We start from the raw sequence: 10,932 nt of genomic DNA, 5'->3' as shown, positions 1-10,932 counted from the left end.
CCTCTAAGCATGGAGCCCGATGTGGGGCTTGATCTCATGACCTGAGCCAAAGTCAAGAGTCAGACACACTGACTGAGCCACCCAGGCGCCCTATAACTTTAATTTTTGAAAGTAAATAATAATATGAGAAATTTTTAGTTATGTTGAAACTACAGTAGTCAAGTGGTTTTTCTACCCTACCCTTATTCACGAAGATGGTGATTCTCAAACTTAAGCCTGCATCAGAATCACTGGAGGGCTTGTTAAAACACAGATTGCTGCACCCTATCCCCAGAATTTCTAATTTAGTAGGTCTAGACTGGGATCTGTGTATTTGAATTTCTAACGAGTTCTCAGGTGCAGCTGCTGGTCCTAGGAAAACCCTTTCAGAACCACTGCTTTAGAAAAAGCTATTCAAATGCATAAGGAAATGGGAATGTTGACATGGATGTATTATATGCAACCTGAACTGTAGCTTCTGTGGTAATCCAGAGGACTTGCCATTTACCAAGGCCTTAAGAAATAGGTTAGGGATGATGACACCACTTTCTATGGTGAGCTCTGCAGTAGGTGTCTTCTGTATAGAGGAAATAATATTGCAGGATACCACAAAGGATTTGGATCACCCAACTCCAAGGCGAAAAATGAGATCTTGGAGTGTTAGAGGTCAGGTGACAGCGCTAGATTGTTAGAGATACGATAGGTGAAATTAGTATAATAAGCCACAGAGATGTAATGGTAATTAGTGTTAATTTGTTTCTGGGTTCTGTGGTGGTGATTAGTTCATCATGGAATCCCTAGAAATGAAATAGATGGACAGCTTATAATGTACCACCTGACACCCAAACTTTTCCACTAAGTATGGGTCTTCTGGCCAGAAAACATAATTCAAGACCCTGTAGCGGGATTCATGATCTTTTCCAATTCCCAAATCTAACACAGTTCAGAGTCTGAAAGGACTTTGCCACTCTTCTGCCAGTGTTTATGGTAAATTTTCCTTCAAGCCTTCCCTAGAGTCTGTTTAACAGTTGACTTTGCACCGAGGAAAGGGAAATATCCAAAACTTCTGGGACTTATACTAGACAATCACTTGAACTTACACTAAAATCAGACATACCATTGTGGTCCACCAGTCAGGGTATGGGTTTATGAAGGTCAGAGAATGGATAGAAGCTTGACCAAAGCCCATAGAACAGTGGGTCAATTTGGTAGCCAGCTTCTAAGGTAGCCCTAATGATCCTTATCCCTTGTTATGTATTCCCATTAGTGGTCCCATTTTACATTGTGCCAGGGTTTGTCTGCATGACCAATAGAATATAGCAGAAGTGATGGTGCATCACTTCTGAGATTAGGTTATAAAAAAAACCTGCAGCTACCTCTTGGGCTCTGCTCTTGGGGAAGCCAGCTGCAACATCCTGAGGACACCCAAGGAGCCTATAGAAAGTAAGAAAAGTGAGGTGTTTAGCTGCAGCCAGAGGAACTGAAGTCAGCCAACAACCACTGAGTAAACTTGAAAGCAGATTCTCCAGCCTTTCTGATGACTACAGACACCCTGAGCCAGGGCCACCAAGCCAAGTAGCCAAGCTACTTCTGGATTCCTGACCCACAGAAACGGTGAGATAAATGTTGCTTGTTTTAAGTTGCTAAATTTTGAGGTAATCTGGTATGCAGCAATAGATATCCCTGATACAGCAATACCCCGCTGGGTTATTTGAAGCAACTGCCTGATAGAACATCATTTCATCCCAATATATTTCGTTGTACATTGCTAAATGATAATTTATCTTTTTGAAACATACCACAATATTATATCAGACCTAAAAATTGACAATAATTGCTTAATATCATTAAGTATCCAATGTATCTAATCACTGTTCAAATTTCCCTGATTGTCTCATGAATTTTTTTTTAAGATTGTTCAACTTAGGATTCACATAAATTGCACACATTGCAATTGGTTGGCATGTTTCTTTTAATTTATAGATTCTCTCTCAATTACTTTTTTGTCCTTTGTAATTTATTTGTTGAAGAAATTGGACTATTTGGCCTATAGATGTTTCTGTATTCTGGTTGTTGCCAGCTGCGTTCACATGGTAGCATTCAACATGCTCATCTGTGCTTTTGTATTTTCTGTAAATTGTTAGTGATAAAGATTCATTCAAATCAAGGTTTGTTTGGTTGGTTTTGGTATGATGTCTTCATAGGTACTCCTTTTAAATTCTGAACCATGTGAATATGTTTAAAAATAAATATACAATTTTAAAACCAATTTTCTTTCTGTAAGATAAAAGCAATCATGTTGCTTAAGTAAAGTATAGCCTGTAACTTCTCCAATTTGCAGACACTGATTAAGCATGATTTCATTTTAAAAGGTGAAGTTGCTCGCCAATCCTTAGAGAACTGGCCTATCAAAAGTGATGATGCTAGGGGTGCCTGACTGGCTCAGTCAGAAGGGCATGTAACCCTTGATCTTCAGGTGTGAGTTTAAGCCCCACATTTGGATGTAGAGATTACTAAAAAAATAAACTTTAAAAAAAGAAAGCTATGGGGCTCAGTAGGTTGGGCGTCCAACTCAGGGTCCTGAGATCAAACCCCCACCAGGGGCCACCTCCAACTCAGTGGGTGTCCCCTTCTCACCTTCTCCTTCTCCATCTGTCCCTTCCCCATTCGCATGCTCTTTCCCTCTCTCTCTCTCTCAAATAAATAAATCTTTAAAAAAGAAAAGAAAAGAAAAGAAAGCTATGATGCTAATGAGTGACAGAGTAAATCAGCCAATACTTTACATTCCTAGAATGTGCCTTTCAGTGACTAATATTCTTAGTAGCTGGATTTGATCCTAAAATGAAGGACCCTATGTGTTTCCTTTCCTTCAAGTAACCTGCATATTGGAACACATACTTTCTTACACTCAAAGTTATACCTTTTTTTTCTTTCTGTGGATCTTAGCAAAAGCATATTTGGCAAAGAGATAGCTGGACTGGGATACTCTGATCAAAGTCGACCTCAGAACGTCTTAGCATTCTATAGTTTCTTTAACTGGAATATCACCTCATCAAATCTTTGACAAGGCTAGATGAAATTTCTGAAAATCACTTAATATTTTTCCTGATAAGGGATTTGTCTGTTTATTTATTTATTTGTTTGTTTTTAAGATTTTATTTATTCGAGACAGAGAGATACAGAGAGAGAGAAAGCATGAGCAAGGGGAGTGGCAGAGGGAGAAGGAGAAGCAGATTCTTCGCTGAGCCAGGAGCCTGACATGGGGCTTGATCCCAGGACCCGGAAATCATGACCTGAGTCGAAAACAGCCCCTTAACAGACTGAGCCACCCAGGTGTCCCTGTATGTTTATTTAGATTTTTTTAAATGTTATGCGCCCCAAAAAGGAATAGTTATTTATTAAGCCCTGTGCAACATAGTCTGGTAGCACATTCAAGATGACTTTAGTTCAAGTAACTAAGGAATGGAAGAATAGCTGTCCTATTAAATTTCCTAGAGTTAATCAAAATGGAACATATGCTTCAAATAATATATAAAATATGGTAGTGCTTAATGATTTTATATGATGCAAATGATGGTGATTTTAGTCATATTGCTGTCTATTCTGTAGATCAAACTTTTTTTTTTAAGTAGGCTCCACGCCCACATGGAGCCGAGTGCGGAACTTGAACTCATGACCCTAAGATCAAGACCTGAGTTGAGGTAAAGAGTTGGATGCCTAACCGACAGAGCCACCCAGGTGCCCCTCTATCGATCATCCTTAAATGAGATAGTAAAAAGAAAATTTTTTTTTAAATCCTGGGTCACCTGGTTGGCTCAGTCAGAAGAACATGCAACTCTTGATCTTGGGGTCATGAGTTCAAGCCCCATGTTGGATGTAGAGATTACTTAAAATAAATAAATAAAATAGAATAAAAAGTCCTAAGTCACTCTTGATTGTCTACCCTACAGGCATTTCTACCTTCTTCCTTGTACAGAACTCTGATTTTGTCTGCTGTTTTGTTTTGTTTTGTTGCTCCAGAGAATGAATCATGTTTGAGCCAAGCCATGGGAGAATTTTACAAATACCAAAGCATAACCCCAGAGCAATTAAATCAGAATCTGTGCAAGTTGGGCACAGGTGAAAGTATGTTCTAAAAGCTTCCAGGTTATCCTTATGTGCAGCCAGGACGCAGGACCACAGGTCTAAATCAATTATGGCAATCCACTCCATTTGTCAGTGGCCAGAGGGAGGTACCTGATACTGTTCTTTTTTTTTTTTTTTAAAGATTTTTATTTATTTATTTGACAGAGAGAGACAGAGCGAGAGAGGGAACACAAGCAGGGGGAGCGGGAGAGGGAGAAGCAGGCTTCCCGCGGAGCAGAGAGCCCGATGCGGGGCTTGATCCCAGGACTCTGGGATCATGACCTGAGCCGAAGGCAGACGCTTAACGACTGAGCCACCCAGGCGCCCCTACCTGATACTGTTCTGACTGAAGACTTAAGGAAGATTCTGCTAAGGCTTTCTGGTAAAATTTTTCATCCCTGAAATAGGAGAATAATATAAAGAGAAAGACTTTTAGGTGCCAATACTCCTGCTTCTTGCTTGTGGTAATGTCATGTGAGAGCATAATGGTTGGTTGTGGTGGCCATTTTGCAGCCAAAAGGAAAGATACTGTTGAAGCAATAAAGACAACAGAGCATAAAGATCAAAAGATTCCAAGTGTATGAGTAGGAAAACAGAGCCACTGTAAATATAATGAGAATTAGGGATTTATTATAATAATTGGACCTTACACAAATATAAGAAGAGTTTCAAAAGTGAAGGTCTGGTAAGGGAGTCAGAGAATCAGAAAAATAGGCAAGATGTGAGTGGACAAACTAGAGCTGGTAGAGAAATCCAACAAACCAAGCTCAGCTGCTTGCCAAAGTGGGACTGCAAAGGGAGAATTCACGGAGAGGTCTCTTCCAGTTGTCACCTTTAGGAAATAGTCGCCTTTGTGTAGCTACACACGTCCAGTGTAGGTCAGGGGCTGCCATTGGTTAGCAGGACCAGTAGGTGGCAAGAGAGGCAAGACATTGATGTGAGATAAAAAAGGACAAGGTAGGACTCACTAGGTACTTCTACCATCACCCAGTTTGATGGCAATGACTTTCTGAGCATAACAGCTTCAATTTCATGCACTTTCCAAATCCCATACAAATTCTTCTTTTGTCCAATTCTAACCTGGAACCATGTGGGAAAAGGGATTCTGGGAAATACAATTCCCAATCTTAGCCAAGAAATGGAATAAACAAACAAGTTGTAATCCTTCTGGAAAGTCTAAATGTAATGATTAAAATCAGTAATATAGACAAATTTGGATGATGATACCAGCTGGCTATCTTTCAAACCCTTGCCTTTCCCAATTATTATAAATTAAAATCAATTTCCTTAAACTTGGTAGGTCCATGCCTCTTTTTGACTAAGTTCTGGTACTTCTCTCTTATACAGATAAATCAATAATAAGCACAGACTATAAACAATAATGAAATAAGGACAAACATTCAAAAGCTAGGAAGAATTTTTTAAATGAAATAAATTAAAATTTAAAGAAGCAGAATGATATTAAAAATAAAGATTGATTAAAAATTAAAAACACTCAGTAAGTGGGGAAATTAGAATGGGTGGGAAATTAAACAGGAGGCCTCTAATTTTAAAGCTACATGGTAAAATAGAAGAATACAAAAAAGGAACAAGAAACAGCATACATTTAGATAAGGATATTAATTAAAACAGTGTGAAGTTAACTTGAAGAGGATGAATAGAATAAATTATAATTAATTCAGATTTTTAGAGGCAACCGACACTAAGAAAAAGTTAAATTGACCCCACTCTAATCAATGTAGACAACAGTTCTAGTGGAGGCTTTAAGAAGTCCTCATTATGCCAACATGTCTATGTTGAGTATTTTTGCAAGACCCACACACAGTGTCCGTGGCGCTCACAAATTTGTGTGGTTTGAAAAACTCATAACTCACAAAAGAAAATAGAAGATAGAGGAAAACTACAAAACTTATAGCAAATATTTTTACTTTTTTTTTGGAATATTGGCTAATGAATGGAATAAGTGGATTGATATCTACACACAATATTTATTTTAAAATTATCTTCCCCTCTGGGGCTCCTGAGTGGGTCAGTCGTTTGGGCTACCCACTCTCAGTTTCTGCTCAGGTCGTGATCTCAGGATTGTGAGATCAAGCCCCAAGTCAGGCTTCAAGTCCCAAGATGGGCTCCGGACCCCAAGGTGGACTCTGCTCAGCACAGTCTGCTGGAGATTCTCTCTCCCTTTCCCTCTGCCCTTCATGCTCTCTCTCTCTCTCTCTAAAATAAATAAATAGGAGCACCTGGGTGACTCAAACAGTTAAGCATCTGCCTCTGGTTCAGGTCATGATCTCCAGGTCCTGGGATCAAGCCCCGTATTGGGCTCCCTGCTCAGTGGGAGTCTGCTTCTTTCTCCCTCAGCCCCGCCCCCACTTGAGCTCGCTCTTTCTCTCTCTCTCAAATAAATAAATAAAATCCTTAAAAAATAATAAATAAATAAATTTTTAAAAATTAAAAAATAAAATTATTTCCCCCTCAATACATTTTAAACAAATATTTAAGAATATTGGTTGAAAGTGACTGACCCAAACTATAGCTTTATTTGAGTGGTAAACTAGCTTCAAACAGGCACTGATGGATCTGCCATGCGACTCCTTAGAAATCTATCTAGAACTTTGTACTAATTTTCAGACACACAAGAATATATTGTGTGTAACCCTGGTCGCCCCCTGGAAAGGGAAATAGTATCCAAAGAACAGGAATGAAAAGGAAACTTTCACTATTGTCCCTGTATGCTGTAAATGTTGTACCTTATGAATATGTTACCTATTCAAAAACAATTTTAAAACCAAACTTTTCAGATTTTCAGCTTCTGCTTCTGAAATTGACAACCACCTTAAGGAAGAAAGCAGTCTCAAGTGCCAGGCTCAACATTCGTGGCTTCCCTTCTCTCTTCCATCTTGGTCCACAAAGTTTTACTTCTTTCGTTGCTCTCTCATGCCTTCAGATTGACTTTCTATCAACCTCAGCATGTATTTAGTCAGGGGGCACCTGGGTGGCTTAGTCGTTAAGCATCTGCCTTTGGCTCAGGCCCTGCTCCCAGGGTTCTGGGATCAAGTCCTGCACTAGGCTCCCTGCTCAGTGGGAAGCCTGCTTCTCCCTCTCCCACTCCCCCTGCTTATGTTCCCTCTCTCGCTGTGTCTCTCTCTGTCAAATAAATAAAATCTTTAAAAAAAAAAATACATTTAGTCAGAAGGATGAACCAAAATGGTCTAGTCTATCACTACCTGAAGCAGAACTTTTCCAATCCCCTCCCCTACCCCCACCACCTCCCCACATGTACTTGAAGTGGCAATATTGTTTCAGTTTCCAAGTTACCAAGATTTAGTAAATACAACATGTTAACCAACAAGTGTTTAAATTTGTTGTCTATAAAAATAAGATAAGAACAAAGGACAATTGTTCAATTCCATAGACATTTATTTGCAGCTGGCATTCACTTTGTCTACTGTAAGACAGGTCCTCTATCAAATGTTATTAATATACCATTTTACTTCATCTTCATAATCACCTGATATTTAGCATCAGTCATATTTTACAGATAAAGAACCCCATCTCAGAGACATGAAATAATATTTTCTGTGTTTCATAGCAATGATCAATAGAACTTAATTCAAAGTAAGCTTCAATCTTTGAAGTGGGTGATACATTCTACATTTTACCAGCCTCTGCAAGGCACTGTACTAAACCCTGAATCAAAACAAGCAGTGAGAGCATTAAACAAACCAAAAAAAAAAACAACAACCTGCCAATGGTGTCATTTAGTTTGATATTTTCTATTCAAAATTTGTCAATATATTGAAGATACCATTTTTGCAAGATGGAGTTTGCCATTAGGAGAAAAAATTATCCTGAAGAGTAAAAAGCACCTCAAGACGGAAGTATTATTTGCTCTTCTTTCATCTCATCACACATGATATTTCCATACTCATAATAAAAGGTAAAATCCTGGGGCGCCTGGGTGGCTCAGTTGGTTAGGCGACTGCCTTCAGCTCAGGTCATGATCCTGGAGTCCCGGGATTGAGTCCCACATCGGGCTCTCTGCTCGGCGGGGGGTCTGCTTCTCCCTCTAACCCTCCCCCCTCTCATGTACTCTCTCTCTCTCATTCTCTCTGTCACAAATAAATAAATAAAATCTTTTAAAAAATAAAATAAAATAAAATAAAAAATAAAATCCTGAAGGTGTCATAGAGGGGAGTGGGAGGTATCATCAATTTCACACATTTGTTTCTCAGACCTGCTTCTGGATATTGTCTCTACGCTATACTTGTAGGGCCCAAGCTGGTTTCTGTCTTCTTTACATAGTAGCTGAAGTCCCTTGGTCCCCGGCTTCAAACTCAATTCTTCCTCTGGTTCCCAGAACCACTGTCTAGTCACTATCTTTAAGCATTGCCAGTTCTAATTTCTGACAAATCCCCTTTGACACTTGTCTGCTAGAGTATTTTATCAGTTTGGGTCATCCTTGGCTATATCTCTCTGGCACCTTCTTAGGTTGTTTTTTCTTGTTAGTCCCTTTCCAAGATCTCGATTCATGACTCCGAGTCTCAGTGACTTCTACCATGATACCAAAAGCCTGCCTGCTGGAACCTCTTTGTATCACTCACTATAGACTTGGTGTTTTTGCCCTATTAACTATCTGTATCCCTGCCCACCAACATTCCCATCCCCCACATGGTGGTCAATCATTATTCCACTTTACTCTCTCCTGCAGTGAGACACCCACTGGGTTGTGTGTACCTTTCCTTAGGCTGTTGAATGAAGTTGCTGCTTCTCAAAACTATGTGAAGAATATTTATCTCCTGGATGAATAGATTGATCTATGACTATTGCTTTAGAAATAAACATTCATTTAAAATATTCTTAAGCCTCTTACTACTGTTAATGTTATAGGTTCTAGTAACCAGAAAAACAAAACAAAACAAAACCCCAAGATCTAATCATAATCACCACCCTTTTGGAATTTACAGTCTACTAAGAGAGCTAAGCTCCCTAAGGAGGCAATGGAGGGCAGAATGGAAAAGTGCCATAGGAGAACAGATGAAGTACTATGGAATTAAAAAGAAAGAAAAATATTTCTTCCAAAAGGAAGAAGCTGGTATGACTTAATGAGAGAGAAACAATTTCTGTAATTAGAGCTATCAAAAGAGAGTTCCTTTGTCTCCGAGGATGTGAGCCCAAGAGCTGCTAACACCTATTTTCCCAGCCTTGGGGAGGAAGTCAGTCTTGGGAGTCCTGTGGGGATCAACAACCAAAGAGAAACAAACCAAGAATTAGGGAGTGAGGAAGAAAAAGGAAGAAAGGGCGGGAAGGGGACCCTAATGACAGTTGAGTCTCTGGTTCCAGACACCTCTGAGGCTAGTTGTATTGCTGATCTTGATAGGATCTGTTTATACAAGCCAACAAATTCCTTTTTTTTTTTTTTTTTGCCTAAATTAGTCCCCTAAACTGGGATTTTTTGACTTACAAACAAGAGTTATAATGAACCTATAATGAACCTATAATACTCTGGAAATTTACCAGTTACTAATTACATCTTAGTTAACTAATCTTAGTTAATACTTAGTTATACTTTCAATCTTATTAAACTAATGTTTTAACTTTTTTTAATATTTGATTTGGTCATTTTAAAGTTAATTTTTAATCTTTTTTCCTTGGAAACTCTCCTTTCTAACCTTTCTTTGAAGGTTGTTATTCCACATTTGAAGGATGAGAAGTAACAATACAGAGAAAGAAGTCCTTGGGTAGAGGCAATACCTCAAAATTAAACTCGTTCTTTAAGTATACAGTGGCTAAAAAACTCAGATAAATAGGCTAGCATTTTGAAGACAGTGCATTAACCTTTATACTGAAAAGAAAGCACCAAGACTCAAAAAATGAAGTTAACTTTGGAGCCGAACTCTAGAAGGATATGAGTTATAAGACCACTTTACAAAATAGGTGTATTTCCCATTTGTGGAATAACAATGACTCGAATGCAAGGGTGTGCAATATTGGTGCATTTTCCCTGAACACTGTTTTGATGATGAGATGAAAGGGCCCAGCTGCTTCAAACTGCTTCATTTATTCAACACACATTGATTGTTCCCTCTTGATGATAAAGCACAGCCAGGGACCAGAACAGGGGAAAGAAGAAATTGGTACTATTAAATCTGAGAATTCAAGGGCTGGTAACTGGTCCTACCCTCTCTTCCACATGTTCCACTCATAAATTGTAGTGTAAAAAAAACCACCCCAAAACTGAGTGGCTGAAAGCAACAACCATTGCCCTTATCTCTCATGGTTTCTGTGGATCAGGAATTCAGAAAGGGCTTGGCTATCTAGTTCTGAATACAGTTGCAGTCAGAGCGTGGGACCCGTGGAGGGCTAGAGCAGCTGGGGGCAGGTCAGGCATTCGTCCTTCCAAGTAGTCTCAGAGTTCCTCGTGTCCTTCAGTGGGTGTTGGTTTAGGCCTCCTCACAGCAGGGCAGCCTCAGAGCACTTGAACTGGTGATATGTGCTTCGCGCACCCTAGCGTGAGCATCCCAAGATCATAATGAACATGTGTAGCATATTTATGACCTCTCCTTGGGAAATCCCACAGCATCCCTGTGTCACACACTTTGGTTAAGGCCTGGGTTGTCCTTCATACTGTTTAAACCAGATTTCACCTTCACTTTTATGAATATGGATGAATGAGTAATAAAGCAAATAAAAGACACAGTGTGCTTTGTTTCAGGTGCTACAACCCACCAGTGATAACCATGTCCATTGTAAAGTGTCTGTAAACTCCCACCAATCCCATCTCTATTCCTATTTGAAAGCAGCTGGAAGTAATGGGTTTTGTTTTGACAG

This window comes from Neomonachus schauinslandi, chromosome 8 (assembly GCF_002201575.2).
Source record: "Neomonachus schauinslandi chromosome 8, ASM220157v2, whole genome shotgun sequence".
NCBI lineage: Eukaryota > Metazoa > Chordata > Mammalia > Carnivora > Phocidae > Neomonachus > Neomonachus schauinslandi.
Note: the sequence above shows the minus strand (reverse complement) of the source record.